The sequence below is a fragment of the Phalacrocorax carbo genome, chromosome 19, assembly GCF_963921805.1.
Source record: "Phalacrocorax carbo chromosome 19, bPhaCar2.1, whole genome shotgun sequence".
Classification (NCBI taxonomy): Eukaryota; Metazoa; Chordata; class Aves; order Suliformes; family Phalacrocoracidae; genus Phalacrocorax; species Phalacrocorax carbo.
The window spans coordinates 6,402,474-6,423,969 of NC_087531.1; the positions used below are offsets into that span (position 1 = coordinate 6,402,474).

At 49.1% G+C, this 21,496-nt stretch overlaps 2 protein-coding genes across 5 annotated transcripts in view; one reads left to right on the plus strand and one right to left on the minus strand.

Annotated features, from left to right (window-relative positions):
• The window catches only part of ADAMTS10 (ADAM metallopeptidase with thrombospondin type 1 motif 10), an 82,445-nt gene that overhangs the window by 53,327 nt on the left and 7,622 nt on the right, over nt 1-21,496 (minus strand). For 2 of the 4 annotated variants that reach the window (XM_064469388.1, XM_064469389.1), the window contains exon 1: nt 10,793-11,072. The exons of 1 other annotated variant lie outside the window; for it this stretch is intronic. The gene's annotated coding sequence lies outside the window, so the exon portion shown is untranslated. Of the gene's footprint in view, nt 1-10,792; nt 11,073-21,496 lie in introns of those variants that run through there. One more of the 4 variants, XM_064469386.1, reaches the window with a different exon arrangement.
• The window catches only part of LOC104043221 (tyrosine-protein kinase ZAP-70), a 29,259-nt gene continuing 23,361 nt past the window's right edge, over nt 15,599-21,496 (plus strand). Inside the window, exon 1 of the mRNA XM_064469404.1 lies at nt 15,599-16,112. The gene's annotated coding sequence lies outside the window, so the exon portion shown is untranslated. The remainder of the gene's footprint in view (nt 16,113-21,496) is intronic.

Here is a 21,496-nt window from a genome sequence, read left to right on the forward strand (position 1 = left end):
CTGGACACAACACCCACGAAGACAGCTTCCAAGACTGCGAACATGATCAGCAACTGTGAGAATAAACTGCCTGACTGGGGAAAAACTGTTTAAATCTCATCTCGGGCTGCTCAACCAGCAACAGGTAAAGGGAAGCAGGCAGTGGAGGCACGAGGGCTGGCAGGACTTGTTCTGCCCTCTTCCACCATGACATGAGGATGCAGAGATCAGCGCTGTGGGTCCACGAGGCCATGTGCACCTGGTGACAGCATCCTTTGCAGTGTCACCCCCCGGCTGTGGCGCAGAGGGGGCATTGCTGGGGCTGCAGCAATGCACGACCGAGCCCTGCAGCTGCTGCGAGCTGCTCCGTGCCTGCTCCCTGCGGGAAGTGAACTGGAAAAGGGAAAAGGTGAAATGAAAGCCGGCCGTGCTGTGGCCCTCTCCTAAGTCAGCATTTTTCAGCATCTATTAAAGCTTGAGATCCCAGCTTTTAAATCCTGTCACAGCTCCAAGGTCTGTAGACAGAAAGCCGCTCAGCTGAAGTGTATTTTCTCCTGGGCTTCACACTAATAATTTTTCTTGTTTTCCAGCTGTTGAACCCGCTTCCTCAAGGCTGTCATTATTTCCCTTCCTTCCTCTGCCGCTCCACGACCCTGAGCTGCGGCAGTCGCGACTGGTGCCCTCGGCTCCCCTCTGCCCTTCCCCTTCAGTCCCAGCTCCTCAGCATCCCCCGCAGCAGGGGCTGGCAGGGAGCTGCAGGCGCCGAGACCCCGCAGCCCCAACCTTGAGGGAAGGAGGCATGTTTGGAGCAGCACATGTCAGGAATTACAGCTGCAAAATTCCCATAAGCCGGGCTGGGGGAAGGGCCTGGCTTTGATTCCTACACACACACAACAAGGAAAACATGGCCCCTTCCCAGCAGCGCTTCACTGCTGAGACCCCCATGAGCTCGTCTCCTGCAAGAGAAGGACCCGTAACACAGAGGGAGCTCAAGGAGCGTGGGATCCGCAGCTGCTTCACTACGTATAAAGTTTTCCATAAGCTCAGTTCTCAGATTTTGCTTTCTGAGCTGCAGTGACCGGCAGGCACGGACAAGCCTGAGGAGCCCAGGCCTGCGTGGGGGGCGGCAGGACGCCAGGGTCTCGTGGGCCAGGATGAAGGGGCTGCAGGGAGGCCTGGGGCACAGGATGACCTCTCCGGTCTCGTGCCTCCCTCACTTGGGCTGTTTCTGATTTGCTCCTTCCCGAGGAATTCGTTGTCCTTGGCAGGCGCCCCGCGAGCGGCTGACGCTCCCCACGCCAAGGTGGCTCTCGCCACGTGAACCCGTGGGCTGCCCGCGCAAGGAGGTGGTGGGGATGAGGGGAGCGGGGGCAGATGCCGCCGGTGGCTTCGAGGTTGCCTCTTCCCACACCAAAAACACGTGAGAAGGGAGAGGGCTGGGGAGGGGGTTTAAAATTCAAGCTGGAATAAAGCAAAGAGAAGAGAGGAAAAAAGAAAAACAGATGACAACTGTTACACTAATTTCAACATCGGGGCTGCAGACAGAATTCCCTGAAAGCCCTGCTTTTTGGCCAGGGAGGCGGCTTTGTGGGAAGATAATAGGAAGCAGATGGGCTTTGCTCGGGGCCAAGAGGAAGGTTCAAGGTGCCTCCTAGTGCAGAAGAGAGGAATTTAACTGCTTTTAAAGATGCAGGGCCCAGCAGCTTCCAGGTTTCTCATCCAACTTTTGCAAATTATGAGCTCAGGTGTCCTTTTCTCTTCTTTGGGAGAGAAATTAATACACACACAGATTTCTGCTTCCAGCTTTGCCTGGTGGGAGGAAATACTTGCAGCGCACCCCCCCAGCCCTTCCACTGACGTCTTCCTGACATGCATCGCCTGCGAGCAGTGACAGCAGTGAGAGCAGTGCCCTGCGGCCGCACCGCTTCACCCCAAACAGTGTTTCTGGGCTGTCTGTTAGCAACAGCGTTAACAAATTAATGAAAGTCACCAGCCCTCACAGTTACTACTTCTTTCTTCTGTAAAACGGGATACCAGCACTTCCCGACCATGCTGGGGTTATTGCAATGCCACATCCTGCAGCCTGGCCAGCTTCAGCCCCAGCTCCCCGCTGACCCTGCCACGGGGCTGCGTGGGACTTGAGACCCCACAGGAGGGCAGCTACGTGGTCACCATGCACAGCCTATACAAACACAGCGCTGTAGAGGTTTCTGCTCCTCCATCCACTCCAACCTGAAATTGTCCTACCAGTTCTAAAGTTATCACTGGGGGGAAGAGCTGCAAACACACAGCTTGTTCCACAGGCCTTATCTTCTTGGAAGCCAAGCTAAATACGGTGCTGGCATGTGTGGCTCCCGGGCCGTGCCAGTGCCATGGAGAGGCACTTGGCAGCAGCATCACCAGATTTCTCAGGCTTGCCCACCACCTGCACAGATCCCCTGCTCCACGCAGTGGGCTTTTACCTACTGCCTGTTATCACAGCTGCCCACTGTGGCCACACAGCAAACCTCACAGTGCTTGTAGCTCATGGATGCTGATCCTAAAATCACCATGTTTTCTGAAAAACCAGCCCCCTTCTCACCTGCTGTTGCTGCTTCATGGAGGCCCACAAGTTTTGGCTGTAAACCCTCAGCTGAAATCTACTTCCCAAAATACTGCTGCAAGGTGGGAGGACGACTCCTCCGCACGGTCTCCAGGGACTGTCCTGGTTTCAGCCCATGCTGCTCTGCTCAGGGGACACTCAGAAAACTGCTACATGCCTGTTGTTGCCTGACCTGCAGACGAGTGCTGTCAGAGCAAGGTGACACTGAGACCACCAGCCCCATCTCCGCCTCATGAGAGTGAGCTCATGGTGGGGCTCACAAAAAGCACAAGGGCTCAGGAAATTGTTTAACTGGGGACTGGAACATCTTAAAAGCAAAAGCCCTGGTGAGCTCTGCCAGGCAGCGGCTGAAGGGAGCCTTGCCCAGGTCTCCAGAGACAACTCAACAGCACTTTTGTGTGGTCAGCCTTGCAGAGAGCTGCACGAGCCAGTGGCCACCTCTAGCATCAAGGTTTCCAGCATGCATCCGAAGGCAGCTAGCAGAAAGCCACCCCTAGTGATCCAAGCCTGCTTTTCTGGCATAAGAAAACACAGTCAGGTAGCTCTGGCCAGATATAAAAAACTCCCACATACCAAAACCAGAGTCTTCAAGGAAAATTAGTCGTTTTCTTGCACTTTCAACCAAGCCGATCAAACATCAACTTCCACGCAGCCTATCTGCATGCCTAATTTAGCAGACTTCTTGGTCCAGATCGGAAGAGCAGGCAATGTCAGCCAGTCACTACCGTAGCAAGAAATCAGAGCTCAGCCCTTACAGCTGTGGATGGACAGGGCCTATTTGCCATTCATGGCCAAAGGGGGCATCTCCTTGCTCTCCCCACACACACACACACACCCAGCCGCACTCCATAGCGCCAGCTCTCCCATCTCCACCAGCACCCCTGGCCTCTCCTTGCCATTTGCAGTATAAGGAGGGGAAGGGAAGGGCAGCGGGGGATGAGGAAAGCCAATGATGACATTCCTGCCTCCTTTCCTTGAAACCTCTCCCAAATCACTTCTCACCAGTTCTACCTCCCTCCTCATCTCTCTGTGTACCCCAGGGTATGGCAATCAGCTGGTCCCTCCCTCCGGGCACTGGGTTGCTGTTGCATCTGTGTGCTTGCTGCTGGCCGGGGGCTGCTGGCCTGCTGTGCTCCCCCGGGGAAGCGGGCATTTCATGCGTGCACAGTCACCACCCCAGCTCCTGGCACATTCCTGCACGTTCCTGAGGACAGAGTAAACAGCGCTGCTCCCCCCCACCACACTGCACCTCCTGCGGCAGAAGGTGAGAGGCCGGGCGGGCAGTGAGCATGCGGGGGGATGCAAAGCTTTCCGAAACCTCCCTGGCTTTCAGCAAGAGACCGTCCTGATATTCCCGACAAAATATTTGGCCAGACTGCTAAGTTGAAAACATGCTGAGTTGCAGATGGCAGAAGTCTTTTTGCAGTCATCCTGCCAGCATGACACGACTTCCACTGGGAAGTAATTTTGCAGCTCTAGAGTAACATTATGGGTTAAAACCAGAAAAATCAGCATTAGCTAGTCAACAGCTCACTGCTAGGAGCATCGGCTGCAGAATGCAAAAAATGGGTTAAAGTCACAGGTCTGCAGAACTGAAAACAAGAGCTTGAACCTTAATCTGCTTTGCTGCTCCAAGCCTGGCCTCTCTGGGGCACGGCAAGCAAAGAATTAGAAACACGTAGTTAGCACTGTTCACCAGAAAACAGCAGCCTCCAGCCATGGGATGGTTACTGCCTACACTGCTCTACAGCAACCCTTTAGGATCCCCTCACCAGCTCTCCAGTTGTTCCTGTTATTGAGCCCACACTGGAGTAAGGACAAGAGCTTTTGCCTTTTTCTTCCTTGCTGGCATCCGCCAGGCTGAGGGGACCCACGACACTCGCTGCAGCCCACCTCGCTTGTAAGGGCTGTTTCACCTCACCCTAAGAGAGGTTCTTTGCAGCCACCCATCCCAGCGTCTGCAGGGTCAAACTTAGAGTTTGCCCAGAGGAGAGATGCTGCTTTTACACTATTAAAATAAGATCCAACCCCATCCAAAGGTGCTCACCAGCAACATGGGAGATCCAGACTGATGCTGCCGGTCTGAACCCGAGCAGTGAGGGGTCTGAGCCCAGGTCTCCGTCCTCCTGCCAGCACCCTGGTACCAGGCTGGGTGAGCAGGAGAATGCTCTCGCTGCCTTTGGACCACCATCTCACTCTTACAGGCTCACTGCTGCACACCACGCCAGGCCCTGCTGTGCTCTAGCTGGGCACACCCTCTATCCCTTTGTACAAGCAAGCTTCACAGGGGTTTGGGCTCACTCCAGTACTGTGTGGGAGTATTTTCTTTTAAACACAAGAATTGTTTTACAGTCAAGTCTATTCAGTGCGATCTTAGTGAGGAAAGGACTGAATTACCCCCTTGCTCCTCTCCAAAATCCAGTGGGATCTTTAACTTCATGAGCAAAGGGGCAAAAGAAACCCATGCTGAAGCGAGGGTGTAAGAGTGGAGAGCTGGGAGCACTGACCTCTCCCTGACACTGACTGCTTTGCTTTCTGGAAATACTATCTCTGTTACATAAGAATCTGGCCCTATCTGGAAAGCTGGGGTCATTGCATTTCTCCAAGTGTGGTAAAATGCTCGGAGGTCCTCAACAGGAAAGCAGGAGAGAAGTGCCAGCTCATATCATCATCAGGGAGGGGTGTTCGGCACGGGGTGGTGCGAGCCCCAGGGCTGAGCCCAAATGTAGCTGCTAGACCAGTCAACTTGAGCCAGATATAAGGTGGCTATCAAGCAACCCAATGCTCCCAGCCTTGGACTTCTTTTGCTTTAAGGAGATGACTCCACCAAGCAGGTTCACTTTCAGACGGGACTTATACAATAGTTTGGAGCCACTCCACGCAACCCAGACTTGCTGGCCCCCTGCCACCACTCTCCTCGCTGGCTTCAGCTGTGCACAAACCAGCAGAATTAAAAAGATGACCGAGCAGTCATTAAAAGAAAGTGCATCTCACCTACCATATAGCACCCCTGACAACTACACACATGCACCATGCATGACAGTACGCACATGTCACCCACATGCATGCAGGCCACAGCTGCAGCTGGTTGTGTGCGGCTTTGCACGAGGATACACACTACCTGCAGGCACATCTGTGCTCAGTACCCACACACCCCTCTGCATGTCATCGTGCACTGCTGATACCTCTAGATACGCCATGTGTGAATGCTGGTTTCATATCTGGCATCTCCATGACTGCATGATTGCCTTCATAAAACTACCCCTTCTCTCTGTGGGGTTCAGAGCAGCCAGGAGAGAATCTAGATCTCCTGGGCACAAGAAGCTCCCTCCCCATGCTCCTACTGCTCCCCCCTTGCACCACCATAGAGCAAGAAACACAGCTCTGCTGCACTTGGGATACCAGGAAACTGCCCTAGGCTCTCAGAAGGGCCAGGAGCACTCACAGCTCTGACAAGGCAGGGAAGCAGATGCAGCCACTGCAACAGCCCGGTGCAGCCATCTGCATCCCGGCAGAGCTGGCTCCTGCAGCAGCCCTTCAGCAGTCTTTGTGCTTACACAACGCAGCAACACAAGGCACCAAGCGTTGGGGTTGCATGAAGACAAACACCCTCCTGTGCCAACACTGAGCTCCACTCACCTGCATAACTGCCACCAGGTCTCTCCAGGAGGGATCTGGTCTGAGAAAGGGATGTGCTGTTTGTCCCAGTTCAAGCAGTAGCATGTTTTACATGGGTATACCTTACAGAGTCCTGTCACAGCTCACACACCAAGCATGGCACCCTAAATTTGACTCCTTTGACAAGCTGGCCTTAGGGCAGGGCCATACCACACACATCTGTAGTGCTGTACCTGTACTCAGGCCCTCCAACAAAGATGCATCTGGAAGTGCTATGCTAGAGGGCAGAGACCACTACAGCCCCTCTCATTGCCTGCCACACCACACGCATCCATGGTACGGCACAGTCTCATATGCTGAAGGCAGAGAAACAAGAGATACCCACTGAGCTTCCCAAGAGCAGCATCTGAGGTGACTCGTGTTACCCAGAAGGGCTATGAAAAGCACCACAGGACCTGCAATGAGCACAGAGGTCAGCAGCTCCTTCTACTACCAGCACAGCACAGCACCCCCACGGCACAGCAGCATCTAACACCACACCCAGCGGTAGCACAGCCCTGGACTGGGGAAGGGATCCACAGCACTGCCTGTGTCCAGCACCTGTTGTTGATTTGGTCAGACTGAACTGAAGAATAACTGAGGTTGGAAGGGACTCAAGATCATCTCTGGTCCTACCCCACTCAGTGAACAGGGTTAACTGACATTAGATCATGTTTGGATGACAAAATCCAGGCTGTTTTAGGGAGTCACCTACAGAAATGGCTTGGGGGAAATGCAGTGAGCTGTGGAGCAGGACCTTAAAGCAGCAAAGTCAGTTTGGACCACAGTGCCCTTCCAGGAAACCAGAAACATGCCATTTCAGAGAAGCGGCCGCATCGTTGGTGACACAAAGGGAGGGGAGCCCTGCCTGGCCAGAGTGGCTCATCCTGATCCGCTCTACCTGCTTGGCTGCATGCTTCCAGCACCTTGGGACAGGGACTCCCCCTCTGCAGATGTGCAGGCAGCACCCAGCCTCCCAGGGCACTGAGGGTATCATGCAAACACAGCCAAGCTTCTGCCACCCTCCCTGCCTTTCAAAGTCTCCCTGCAAGCAGGTGAATGCTACTGGCTTCGTGTCATTTCACAAACCAAGGCAAGCAGAGAAGTGATTTGGGGACAGCCAAGCAGGCAGTCTGTGCAAGAGCACAGGGCCCCCTTTGTGCAAGGCAGCATGACCGTGACAGTGAGCACCCACAGACCCCACAACACGTTACCATGGAGGAACATGCCAGGGGAAGCTCACAGCAGGATGAAGTCTTGCAGACTGCACTGGGCTATGAACTCCCTCCAGCCCTTGCAGATCTGGAAGATCTGCAGATTTCCAGGCTCCAACTCCCTTAAGCAAGCTCTGTGAGATCTGCTGTGCAGAGAGTTTATGGGCCCTTTTTCCCCTCCCTGCAGGTTCTCCATTCAGGGAAACATATGGCCCAGATGGTTTGGATTTGGTGGGGTATGGCACAGTGCAACAGAAAATATGCCGGCTCACAAGCATGTGTGGCTTCCTAACAAGGAAGCTGCAGCCCAAAGGCCACTGAGTACATTTCTGCGTGCCCAGCCGTGGAGGAGCTGCCTTCATTCATGGCCAGGGAATGAAGAGCCGCTAACCCCAATAGGAGTGAACTCATCGTTTGCACTGTGGTTTTGACCAAAGCCACTTTGGGGTAAAGTCTTGGTCCTGTTGAGGTCAGTGGCACAACTCCACAGCAGGAAGCCAGGATTTCACCCACAAGTTCAGCTCAGCTGGAACCAACATTTATGAATATTTGAGTTCAGAAGGGTTTGCAGAACTGCATAGGAATATATTCATTTTAACTCATTTTCCCTTTAAAAATTAAGCTACAGTGGAAGAATAAGAAACACAACAGCAATAACAGTGGATTGCAATGATAAACAGAAGCGTAAAGATGCTGAATAGCCAGACATGGCATACACCGAGCATTCTTTCCCCCAGCCTGGAGGAATGCAGAAGGTAAGAGTAGCAGCAACAGACCAGCCGGACGGAGACCCTGCACTTAACACGTGCCACTGACATCGCTCCACTGAAGTCAGACAGAGCTAAAATATTTTGGCAGAGCTTCTCAATGGAGAATCTCCCAATTCTTGAATTGGTTGCAGATTTAATTGAAGGCACTCACAGTAACCAAGATGGAAAATTTGCTTTGATGGTATCCCTTTAAAACCTCCTTCAGTGTTGAAAAATTAGTCTGTATCCAGGCCGGTGGTTTTCCAGTGTTTCTCACTCCCCAATCACCGCATGAGATCCAACCTGCTTACAGATTCCCAGGAAATGTTTGCAACTGCTCGCCCTGCAAACATTTCCTATGGCAGTAGGGTCAAGCAAATATTTCTGGACTTGCATATCTTCAGCACATTTGAGCTGACATAATCCAAATCACCAGTGAATTGTTTCTGAAAACCTGACAAATTTGGTCCAAATTCTGTTTGTTTTAAGTTCATTTGTGTTAACTTGAGATCTAGGCAGGACAGGACATGACAAACACATCCTGCGGTGTTTCTGGCTTAGAATTAACTAGTTGCTGGAAACTTGGCAAGAAAAGTAGTTTTTGGAGTTGGGGGTTTCAGATAAGCTTTAGATAAGTGCTTGAACAGAATCATCCCCTGGGTGGGCCTGATGCAACCTGCACTTGAAAAGCCCTCCATGGAGCTGCTCTCACTTGGTCTCTGGACCAGGGCTTCGTGTGATAAGCACACTTACTCCTCCCTGTAACATTCTCTGGGTGGCCTTGAGCCATCAGCGATAACAGAGCCTCTCATGTTACAGGTTTGCATGTTGGTACTTAAAAGGGCCTCTCGCATGACTGGCAGACACTGTTTATGTTGAGCAGGCAATACCTTCTCTTAGGGCTACTTCACCCCGTCAACTGCTCGCTCAGTCGCAGCTTATCGGGGTCTTCCTCTGCCAAATGAAACAGTTCAGCCCCTGAGTCTTATCTGGAAAAAGCATGATTTACAGGAGATGACAGGACCTCTCCTATCCACCCAACAAGCAGCTCCTTGGGGAATGCAACTGGAGACGCAGTGACAAGCGCTGGAGGTTTGAGGGATCTAAGGAGGAGAAGGAAAGGAGAGGGTGCTGCTGTGGGGGCAAAGCAGGAACAACGGGAAGCAGAGGATGGAGCAACTGGAGCACTCAGCGTGTTCCATATATGGAGAAACTTTATGACACTGGAACAACCTCCCAAGAACTGGAGGAAGAAGCCTCACTGACAGAGGCATTTCAGACTAGTCCGGGCAAGGCTACGGCAAGCAGAGGGAACACCCCTGCGCTGGCTGGGAATTAACTGGGTGCCTGACAAAGCATTTCCCCTTCTACTATCTGCAGCACAGGGGAGACCAGAAGTGAACAAACGCTTTAAAAATCTTCCTGCTATCACCTGCCATGCACTAGACCGCACGCTGTCACCACATGAGCTCTGCTAATGAGAACGTTAATGAACAGAATAAGAAACAGGTCTCTGGTGAGGCTATCTCCAGCCAATATGGGCATTGGCATGGCCTGAAACAGGAAAACAAAGGCCCTGAGGCTTACATCCCTGTGTGCGCTTGACCAGAAGAGTCCCCAAAAAACGAGCCTCCATTTGAAATTTTAACTTTTGCCGCACAGCCGGGGCTGGCGCCGAAGCAGGGTACCTGCCCCGGAGCGCGGCTCTGACCAGCGCAGCTCCGCGCTTCCCTCTTGGTTTGATTCTTCCCCTCTGGAAGATATTTGCCAAGGTTATTTTATAAACTCCTTTCTATTTATAACACAGCTCCTTCAGCTCTAATGAGATAATCTTCTGGCATTTCACCATCACTAATATTTGCTTTGATGTTTAAAATAACATGTTCTGAGGGATTGATCTTTTTAAAAAACCTTTAAAATATAATCAGAGCAAAGAAATATATGACTAGGGCAACGGGGCCAAATGCCTGGTGATGCACACAAAGTTAATGACATTGCAACTTTCTCAGGACAGACAGTTTATAATCCTCAGACCACATCGTACAGGAGGGAAAGAGGCATTGGCAGCTCTTGAAGATGGGGAGAGACAGTGAGAGAGGGAGAGGGAGTGCAGTATGTGTTTATTCTCAGGAATGAAGACAGCAAGGAACGTATAATTCTGCAATAGGGATTATAGCTGTTGCTTTCTGTAATTGAGAGTTTCACCCACGGCAGCTCTGCATAAGAGAACGGTATTTTAGAGCAGCAAACATGCAACCAGATAGCTTAATGCAATAAAAAAAAAAAAAAGTGGAGCGGTGTGGGGATGGGGGAGGTGAGGGAGGCAGCGCGAGAGCGCAGATGCCTGACTCCTGCTGTCTGCAGACACTTTGAAACACAATCCTGCATTTTTATGGAAACTCTGAATGTTGGAGAAGGGTGAACATGGTTTTCATTCTCATAAATGTTTTTCCAGCATGCATTGCTCTTCAGGCTCATTCCTTCTCCAGGGAGACAGTTCTGATTTCAAAGAACATTCACGTTCTGACCACCCCAGACCACCCCACTCCGACCTCAGTCTTCTCTGGAAAAGTTATTTTAAAGTGTTTTACCTTTTCTAGTGTTTTCCCTTCTTTCTTCTTTTTCCCCTTTTAATCCTTGAACTTTTTTTTCTTTTTCCCAGCAGCAACCAAAAGCTTCTCTCTCCCCCTCTGTCCTGCGCGTGTCAGAAAGTTTCCAGCCTGAGGGTTTATGTCGCCTTCCTCAATAACCACCTTCTGTCAGACCCAGGCAGTGCTGGAGCTAGAGGCTTTGCTAAAAAGTCTCCTTTCAGGAAGTGAGCAGTAATAGGAGAGCAGCTCGGCGGCAGCATGTATAGGGGCTGCTCAAAAAAAAAAAAAACCCACACAACTTTGCTCAGGAATTTTGCCAGGATTAAAAAAAAAAAAAATCCTCAAACCCACAAGGCTGTAAAAGTCCCGCCCTGACTGCTGACATCAGTGCAGAAGGCAGGTCTTGCCTGCAACAGTATAAAACTAATCGGCTAAGCCTTTCTGCAAAGGAGCAGGCAGCGATCTTCCCCGGGCAGCCCCGCTGCAAGCAGAGCCCCAGAGGCAATGCAGGCGGCTCCCTGGCCGATAAAACATCCCAATAAAAGCGATAAAGCAAAGAGGTCATGCTGATGGGGGCGGACAGCAGACAAAACAGATAAAGCAAGCCAGGATTTTGGGTTTTTACCCAACAATGAACAGCACTCTTATCCTTCGTTTTAACCACAGCTTTCAAAATGGTTTTAAGAAGGCAGTGCGTGTCTGATGAAACGGCCTCAGAGGCAGCTGTGCTCTAAAGCCAATACCTAACATTACTGTAAATTTAAAAAAAGCCCTCAAGAATTTGCTAATGTTTTAAGAAGTCCCTTCCCTTCCGAGTTACATCATTTTCGCCCTGCTGGCTCTTGTGATGTCGTAATTTCTCTTGTTCTGCTGCCACCATGGAGCGTCCCGCAGAGGACAATACATTTCTAAAGTAAAGAATTAACATTGCAAATAAAATACTGCTTGTTTAAAAACAAAGCCCTCTCAGGACACATAAAACAATAAGCAACAATAAAGGGCAGGAGCTCATTTCCTTCTTCCTTCTGAAGTAGTCTTTGAGATTAGAAAGATGAATATGTGAGCCTTGGTAAAGAGACAATTACCTGGCAATTCTGCAAATATTATAAAAATGGGCCCTTCCAAATTGCCATGTGCTGCCCTGCTTTTCCCTGGACAGAGAGAGGGGCCCTGGGGAAGGACACAGGGAAAGGATGGCAGCACCAAGCAGCAGACCTCCAGCCTGAGCCCATCAATGGGGACAGAGGGACAGCAAAATCATCCCCAAGGAATCTTTTACTATAAGAGAATTTGAATGAAGGGTAAAGGGGTGGAAAGTTGCCAGGGGAGGATGTAACCTAAGTCTTAGACCAAGCTCCCTGAATGTGAGACCCCTCTGCTCAGGAGCAGATTGCAAGGGGGGACTCTGGGAGGGGGGTAGAGGGTTTACACCCTGTGAAGCATGGCATGGATGCCAAGTCTGCAGAACAGCCAGCCCCTCCAGACCACGTGTTCTACCGTGGCTCTTCTAGGAACGTACATTGCCAAATCCACAGGATCCGGCCCTGGGGCAGGCCTGGGCAGCTAGGGCTCTTGGCAATGGTCCTGGGTGCCACCCAGGCTGACCCAGCTGTAGTCTGTAACCATCTGACCATTAGATGGGAATGGAAAAAGGAAAAGCCACAAAGGCCTGGCCAGCCCTACATCCTAAACAGATGCTGGCCATGGCATGCCTAAGAAAAGGGATTAAGAAAAAAGCAAGCAGCTGTGGTACTTTTTGCAGTATAACCTCCTACATTCCCTGCTACCATTAAACTAAATCCAAGGCTGAACCAAGGCCAGAAGCTGTATCTTTGCATTTAACAGCCATAATTAATTTTCTTCCATGAATTTGTGTAAACCTTTATTGAAGCCCTCTGAACTCCACTCCTTGGATGGTGCAGCAGTGTGACCCGAGCAGGAGATGCCTGGGAAGGACCTCCTGAGCCTCTGCTGGCCTCAAAGTACTTGGTATTGCCCTGTAGGTATGCTCATGCTAACAGCCCTGAGAAAACAAGGAAAAACATCCTTTGCTCCCAGAAGATGCCTGATGGTGGGAGTTCACAGCTCCCAGCTCCACTCTCAGTGCTGCCCCAGCCCTGGGGCATCCCAGCACAAGCACAAAGACCACTCTTCTTCACAGGCATTCAGACTGGAAAGGCCTGGCTCTCCATTTGAAAACGGAGTTCAAAGGGACTGCAATTGCTGGGCTGGATTTTTGGCTGGTTCCCTGGCTGGGTGGAAAGAGCAGTTTCCTTCCTCCCTAGGCCATGCTAGCCATTGTCTGAGCCCCCAAAGCACATACATAAAATTGTAACTAAAAGTATTTGGGGTTTAATTGAATGGTGCCACTTCTGGCCAGGGAAAAACTAAATGCTCAAAGCGTGGCCTAGTGCCATACCAGGGGCTTTCCGTCTGCTGAAGCTTGTCTCCAAACATGCTTGGTGCGTAATGAAAGGGGACAGAGGCTGCAGACACTCATCTTCCCTGCTCAGCAGGGAGCAGCTTGGTGCTGCCCATCCTTCTCCCTTACCAGAGAAATTTGCTTTTCCCTGATGTGTGTGGCTCCAGTCCCTCCTGGATGCAGTGTTAGAGACTCCTGACACACAACCTGTGTGCTTGGGGCCAACCCCTCCTCAGCCCTGTACCCAAAAGCAGTACTGCTCTGAGGACCCTCTCATACTCGTACCAGGCCATGCCAACTCCTTACCTCAAAAACTAGGTCTTGCTCCAGTCTGGACCTGTCTCTGAAGGGGTGATGGAGCCACCTCAGAGCTGCACACACCTTCCCAAGCCAAGGCCTCAATCAGATACTCACAGAAAAGAGGCAGAGGGTATTGGACTCCGCCTGAAGAAGAAAAAAAAAAGGTTTCCCAGGCAACCGGCAGCCACTACAATTCATCTCCAACATCAAACAGTGCCAGCCAGTCACCTCCTCTCTTTCTAGGATGAGGAGATGATGATGCATTTCCAGGAGATGCTTGAAAGAATCTCCCTCTGGCTCCCCTGCATCCTCACTCACTGCTGGGATGGAGGGGAGCCCTGTGCTCTGCACAGCACCAGGACCCAGTCCCCAACACTCAGCAGCCTGGTGACACTGCACCCTCCTGTGGCTACACGTGGCAGAGGCTGCACACTCAGATCCTGTGAGGTCCAGGCTCAGCACCAGACTGGTAGAAACCCTGCAGGGATGATGCACTGAACCCTGGGGAAAAACAAAGAGCAGTGCTTCCAGGCAAACCTGGCGCCCTCGCTTCTCAGTGGTGCTGGCTGATGCCCAAATGCATCCAGCATGCCCAGCTGCAGCACCAGGTTGCATAGTACTGAGCCTGGTGCTCATTTTAAGGCTTGTAAAGCTGCAAATTGTCCTGGTTGCCATTAAAACACACAGGGAACAATGCTGAGGCCTGATGGAGTAATTCTGTATGACCATTTTGTACATAAAAAGAAACTCTCTTGCTATGTCTAAACTGCAAAGCCTGGGCAAAGTTCCCAGCGCTGGCTCTACATCACAGCCTGGCCCCAAGTCCATGTTGGGACTAGCTACTTAGGCACTGACTAACCCTTTTTATGGTTGTACAGTACCTAACACAACAACACTCCATTCAGTCTTTTAGCTACTGCTGTAATAAACAAACCACTCTGCTTTGTTTGTAGCCCAAATACTGCAGGTTGAGAACCTGCAAGTGAAGCCAGCTGTAAACAAATGTTTTTGGTTTTTCACTAGTGTGGAAACATCCAAATTGCCCAACAGTAAAGCTCAGTTTAATTAATCCCAGGTGTTAGATAAAATTGGGTTGGTGTCTCCCAAACTTATAACTCAAGCTTGAAAGAGCCACCGCTAGCTTCGAAAGCACAGCATCAGAAAGCAATTATCAGGATCACTGTACATTGCCTAAATTTTGTGGGGATTTTGGGCAAAGTTAAAATGCACAGGTGAGCTCTCAGAATTGAGAGCTCTCTCCTTGCACTGGTCGTGTATGTTTGGATGCTGCATTTTCACTGTTCTAAACTGCTTAAGTGACTCATCCCTTCTATCTCAGGATCTCACCTTGTTCTTGGAAAAACCTTTAATATGGATTTCTGAGTAAACATCATGTACAGCTCCACCTCAAAATGTAAATAAAGGGCTCCTCAAGGGGGATTTGGCAATGAAATGCCATACAGTTGAGTAATGCTCAAGAATAGCTTGCATTTTGCATATCTAACCCTATTACTGTATGGTTTTATTCCAATCAGTCTTGAACATCAGCAAGTTCAACCTGCACGATCGAGGCCATAGTCCCAACCTCTATACTACAGTCTTCTGCCTGTAACAGCAAGACACTTCAGGATTTCCCATCCATCTCACTGGCACACCTCTTTGCATTCAGCAGAGAGGTCACAGCACTGTATCCTTTGTCCCCAGTCACCAAAAGCTGGCACTGAACACTGACCCTTTACCCATCTCTTCCAGGCTAATGAACTGCCAGGTGGTAGTGAGCTGTTTACCAGAGCCGGTGATCAAACATGGAAACTTTTCCCCTTCTGGAAAGGGAGACATGGCCCTGAGGACCAGCTGAAAACCCTGCCAAAAATGAGCACCATTTGGTGGGACTGGTGTTGGATGGTTCCCGGCCCAGCTGTTAGCGTTATGGCTACTTTGGCACTACAAAGAGCTAATCAGAAAGCAGAGCAAGAAAAGGAGTCTAGGAGAGGCTTCTTCGGTTCCTGAGCCTAAGCCTTGACCATCACAAACCATCACTCCAAAGCAGCCCTACTCAGAGGGCCCTTCTCAGTAGCCTCTGGTCTGGGTGTGGCAAATCCAAAGAAACCAAGCTCTCCTCCCTTCCTTGTGACTTCCAAGGGACACACCATGGCATGGCAGAGGCTTGTGCAAAGAGGCTCACTTCCCCATGAACATCTGTTCAATGGGCAAGAAGAGAGCTTTGCTCTCCAGACAATGTCTTTCCCCAATACCTTTGTTTAAATAACAACAGCTCTTCACCACCTTCCTTTGATTTGGTTTCTTCCATAGGAGACCCATGCCCTGGCAATAAGAAGGTCCCAGAGCTCTTTCACTCTTCGGAGCTACACAGGTTTTTTTTTTTTTCTCTTCTTTCCTTTCCTGTGCAACAAGGAAATAGGTCACATTTCAAAGAAACAAGCAAACGTAGGTTAGTGGATGGTGCGGCCCGTTCCCCTCTCGCATCGATTTTGGAAGACATTTCTCACTTGAAGAATATTTTCCCCTCTTTCCTTTCTTTCTTCAAAATTGCTGTGACAAAACCCTGACAAGACACCCTGCCCATCTACAAACCAGGTAAGAGGCACTTTTTTTTGCTGTCAGTATCTTCAGTAGCTGTTATGTGACATGGCTGCTTTGTTCCTCATCTCATACCTTTCCGCACGCCCTGGTAGTGTTGGGCATTTAGTGGCAGGAGGAGAGATCCTGTGAAATGTTGGTGTTAATAGACCCAGATTAATTCATCATTCAACCACTCTAGCTTTTCTATTGATCGCTCCATTTGTTGGAGAAAAAAACCTGGTGTAAGTTAGGGGGCATCATATTCTTTTTGATCTTGGGGGGATTTAGATAGGTCAGAAATGCTGAAATGATGGCTTGTAGTCCAATATTCAGGGCTAGCCATTCTCTTCCCTTTACCTCTGGACATGACATCAAAACTTGTCTCCTCTGGAAGTTTCTCTTTAAACTGCCTGCGAGCCTCAGTGGCAATGGGGGAAGACTTAGGATACTTGGCACCTGCTGAATAATGCTCAAAATCCTTGAGAAGGACTTCAGAGATTTCCTAATGACAAATACAACAACAAGTATACTCAAAAACAGAGGCCTCTGGCAAACTCACATTTACTTCCTTTAATTTCTTTGTCATCTCGTCTGTTATAGCTCTGCACTTTTCTGTGAAAACAGGCACAGTTCCAAGTCCCATCAATTCAAGCACCGTCCATGGTGTTACGGAATAAACTAGAACAAAGGAAAGTTGAGATTAAGCCTCAGAAAACATTCCTAATGGGCAGATCTAGTAGACTGTGGAATAAGTGCTGCAGGGACACAAGGGAAACCCATCACATGGGCAGAACTGGAGAGGGGACTGGAGAAAAGATCAGGCAGAAGGTTCCTTCGCTGGCAGGGGGATGAACAAACTGATCTACAAGGCTATGCTTCCTGCTATATTTATGATTTTTGTATTTTGAACCTTTCATCATCCTTTTTCCTCTTGAGAAGAGAAGGGACTCAAGCCTTTGAAAAGCTTGCCAATGCTCCTAGGAACAGGATTTCCTAAGGAAACATGGATGATGCCACAGCAGTGTTTAGTTAATCCACACATATATGCATGTGGGTGTTTAATGACTTCAATTAAGACCTTAAGCAGAAAGAGGATTTTCTGAGAACTCTCAGATAATGAGGATTATACCACTGGTTCTACACTGCCCTGTAAGGCAACCAGCTTCACAAAGAGCAGAAAACCTTAGATCATGTACAGAGCCTGGTACTTCAAAGTCCACTCAACCAGCTGTGTAAAACTTGGCTTGCGCAGCAAGTCTGAGAGGGCCAATGTGGTCAGAAAGGACAACAGATGCATCAGTTAAGCCAAGCTTTGACTCACACAGACCCCAAGCAGGCAGGATCAGCAGCACAAAAGCAGAGATGCCAGTGGCAAAGGATGCCACTGAGATGATTTTTTTTTTTTACCTCTAACAATTGTGTGGGTCTGAGTTGAGTAACATGACTGGGCACAGAAGAATGCATGAAGCAGCTGTTAGGTGAGGCACTACCATGAGGCAATGCAGAAAATTCATCTGGAGGGTTGGAAATACACAAAAGTACAGATAGATGTTACCGAGTAATTTAAAGCCCCACACTCTTTGTCTAGCACTTGCTTTCCCAGGAATCTCTGGTAACTCATACAGTAGCATTAGACAGGCTATATTAAACAGACTAGGCTAGGAATTAAGTATACTACTTGTTTAGTCCTTTCCTCACCAGTGCAGGAACATGCATTTTTAAAGTTTTGATCACTGGACGTGCTTAGTCTTGTAATACCCCCAGAGGTGCCAGGAAAGGCCCTGCTGGGTATGGAATTGCATGGGCGCAGCAGAGACCGAGGCCAGGCTGGAGAGAGCCCAGAACATAAGACAGATACCAGGGGCCATGGAGAACACTGGCAGCTTTCTACAAACTCCATACAGAGCCAGCAAACAAAGTTATAGACACTCTAAGGGAGGTAGTAAAGATAAAGCATGAAATAAGGTCTTAGATAACTCTACTTCCCTAAATCCTACTTGAATGATTGGAAAAAAGTCTTTGCCATTATTATTTAAAATAAACAAAAAGCCCTGTGCAGATCTAGCCCATTATTTCTCTATGCCTCAGCTTTATGCTTGGCAAATGGAGCTAGCAAGCTGCCTGTTAGTGGAGCATTTCAACACTCAGAACAGACCTTTCATATAGGAAATGACTGATGGTGAACACAAACTTCCACTACTACAAGCAAACTTGCAAGTCACATGCTTTGCCCAAATGCATGCTGGTCACATGCAAACGCATACTTGCCCTTCAGAGCTAAAAAGCTTTTGCAAGAAGAGCAGAGCTGGTGAAGTCTAAGTCTTTAGTTATATTAATTTTCCTCTTTAGACGTTTCCTACAACCACCCTGTCTGTAATCCTGTGCAGTCTGAAGTTTGTTTAATCCTCATAACACATACCAGTAAAGGAACAGTCTCACTCTGCTTTGAAATAGTGTTCAAAGAAATCCTGAACAGCAACGAGGCAAAGTTTGCACTCCCACTCTGATGAAGACCTAGCAAGACTGTCACTAACCACCAGGACAATATTTTACACCTGCGGTTTTGGAAGCTCAGCTGGGTCTTGCAGAATTCTGCTCCTTGTTGCAGATTAGATTTCAAGCTCAGATTCATCTTTTGTCTTTTAAAGCTCCAAACAGAACAACTGACATGCAATAAACTTTGCTGTCGAGTTGCAGATTGTTAGCTCAGAGCTGTCTTTCTACCTTATTTACCTAGTTTATAACCTTAAAGCCAGGAGATGCCAGGTCTGCCAGTGCAGTGCCCTTGGCTCCAGTCAGACACAGTGTAGCTTATCACTGCTCTGGCCCTTTCCTACAGGGCTGGGAAGATAATTTCCTGGGATGGTAAACATGCCCTTGGCAATACAAGGACCATCTTGCACTTCCCTGTGGCTGCTTTAGTGATCAGCAAGTGCCAAAGAACAAGCATGGGGACCTTAAATTCATCATCTAACAGAGCATTTCAGAAGACCCTGGTGAAGCATGAACTCAGACTGCTTCTGACTGTTGAAAGGAACAGGGTTGCTAATTGCCATCATCTCCCAGTTCATACCAGGGCAGCTTAGCCAAAGACCTAGTTTCATAAGTCACGGAGGACTGAGGCCTCTTAAGCCAGCCTGCATAACAGCCTCTGGCTTCCAACAAGATTTGCAGAAAATCAGGTATCCCATTCTGCTCATCAGCGCCTGCCTTTGCATTATGTTCACCGTGCAGAGATAGCTGAGCTTGCTTCGGTACTGCACACATCTGGCTGTGGTCACCAGGTGCAATACAGATGTAATAACTTTGCAGACAATAGTTATTCAAGGCAGCCACAGCTACTAAACACTTCTCCGTGCCATTCATTAGCCAGACCCTGCATGACCTGAGCAGCCGATTCACCCAGGACCTTCTGCAGGTGCATCAGAACATAGGAACCCTTTGCAGCAGCCCAGTACTTGGACACTCCTGAGCATGCAAAAAAACCACCCTCACAGGACTGAAGGTATTTGCAACTGCGTAGCTAATCTGGACCTGAAGGGATGGCAGGAGGGTTTATAAACTCCTCTCAGCTGATGACAGAATTACTTTAGCAGGGACAGATGCGCATAAGCCACAGAGCATGAATGCTATAGAAGTTGAACCTTTAAGCAAGACTTGTCTCTTGTACCTTGGGACATATAAATAGCTCTTTTTATTCTGAATGATCCTGAAATACATCAGAAAGCAATCAGTTCAACTCCTGAGTGCCCGAGGGGATGAAACACACAGTTTTTGCAGCAAGTTAATAACTCAAACAGATTTAGGGGTCTGGCACAATAAGTGGCATAGGAAGCTTCATATAATACTATATTTTTCTGAGAATTCCACAGAATTTTAAAACAGCACAAAAAACTTCAGATCTGAGCCTCATTGGCCAAAAAAAAGCATGCATAAAGACAAACTGTCTATTTTTCTAAGGCCCATCCTAGATCATCCATAGATGCAACGTGCTTACCATGACAGGCAGCATAATGTGAAAGCAAGCACGTTGCTTGGGAGCACCTCACCCCACAGCATTACCATGGCACGAGCTCTTCTGCCTCCCTCAGCTTCCTCATCTGCAGGAGAGGGATCATCAATGCCATCCCTCAGCTGCCTAGAAATATAGAAGAATTGGAAGATGGCACATGGGTGCAGAGCACATTCACCATCAGCACATTTTCAAGCACCAACATTTTCTTCACTCTTGATACAAAAATTCACGGATACTATCTTTCAAAGTCCGAACCTCCCCGTAAGAGGAAGCAGAGCATCCAGAAAGTTCCCGAAATAAAACTCAATAGCAACAAAGTCACTATTAAGCAGGCATCCTTTATTACAGCGCTGGGCAGCACTGGGGATTGATCCACCATAAGTGCTCCAGTGATTCGGTAAACTTCCAAAGATTATATGCTATGAAGTCATACATATTCATAAGATTCCCGAGGATTCATTAACATATGTAAAAGCTCAAGCTGCATGCATAGTTGTCCTTTTAGTGGTCTTCGGGGGTCCTCCAGTGGTCTCTGATGGTCTTCCTCACCTGTCCGCTGGTTGAACTTTGGGTTTCCTTTGCCCATATATAGTCATTGAATGAGCTCATCAGTCCTTTGGCCTTGGACTGTCACAAGGGGCTGATTTAAACTAGTTCCTCGAGTGATTATCTTGGCACTGATGTCCAAGTCTATGTTATCAATGACTTTACGAGCTTATTCAAGGTCTTTTTAATCCTATCAGGCACCAAGTTGCATTCTTCAAATACCTAAAACTATCTTTGCAGGGGAGGAAACCACAAGAGAACAAGGATGCTTACAATAAGGTCTGAGTCATGGATTGTGAGGGGTTTAAGTCCTTTCACTCTGGGCAAAGCCTGGGGTAAAGCCTTTGAGGGGCCAGGGAAGAGTGCCAGCTCTTGGGATAACCACTCACTACCTGCCAGGTTTTCCAGCTGCAGGCACTGGAGCACAGCAAGTTTGCAAAGGAGATGAGCAATTTTAAAGCCTTCCAGGATGCATACTGAAAAAATCATCTGTTGCAAGAGTTAAAAGCCCGAGGCAGAACATTGAGCCTTCTAGTTCATCCACCAGGAACACTAGCAGGGCGGCTCAGATCTCCACTAGAGCTGCAGCAGGATGGAGTCCATGGGATGTACCGGATTCTGCCCAGGGCTGCTGGAAGGGTCCTGAGTCAGGCAGTGCTGGGATGAGTGGCAAAACTGCAAAGCAGAAACAACTGAGCAGCAAAAGAGCCGAGCAGCCATTTCTGGGGCTACATTATCCTCTAACTCTGATTACTCAAGCACCTGGATAATAGCAGTGAACAGAGTCTTAAACCTTATTTTATGAAGATTTGACCAAAAGAGTCACTCTCCCCAAGCA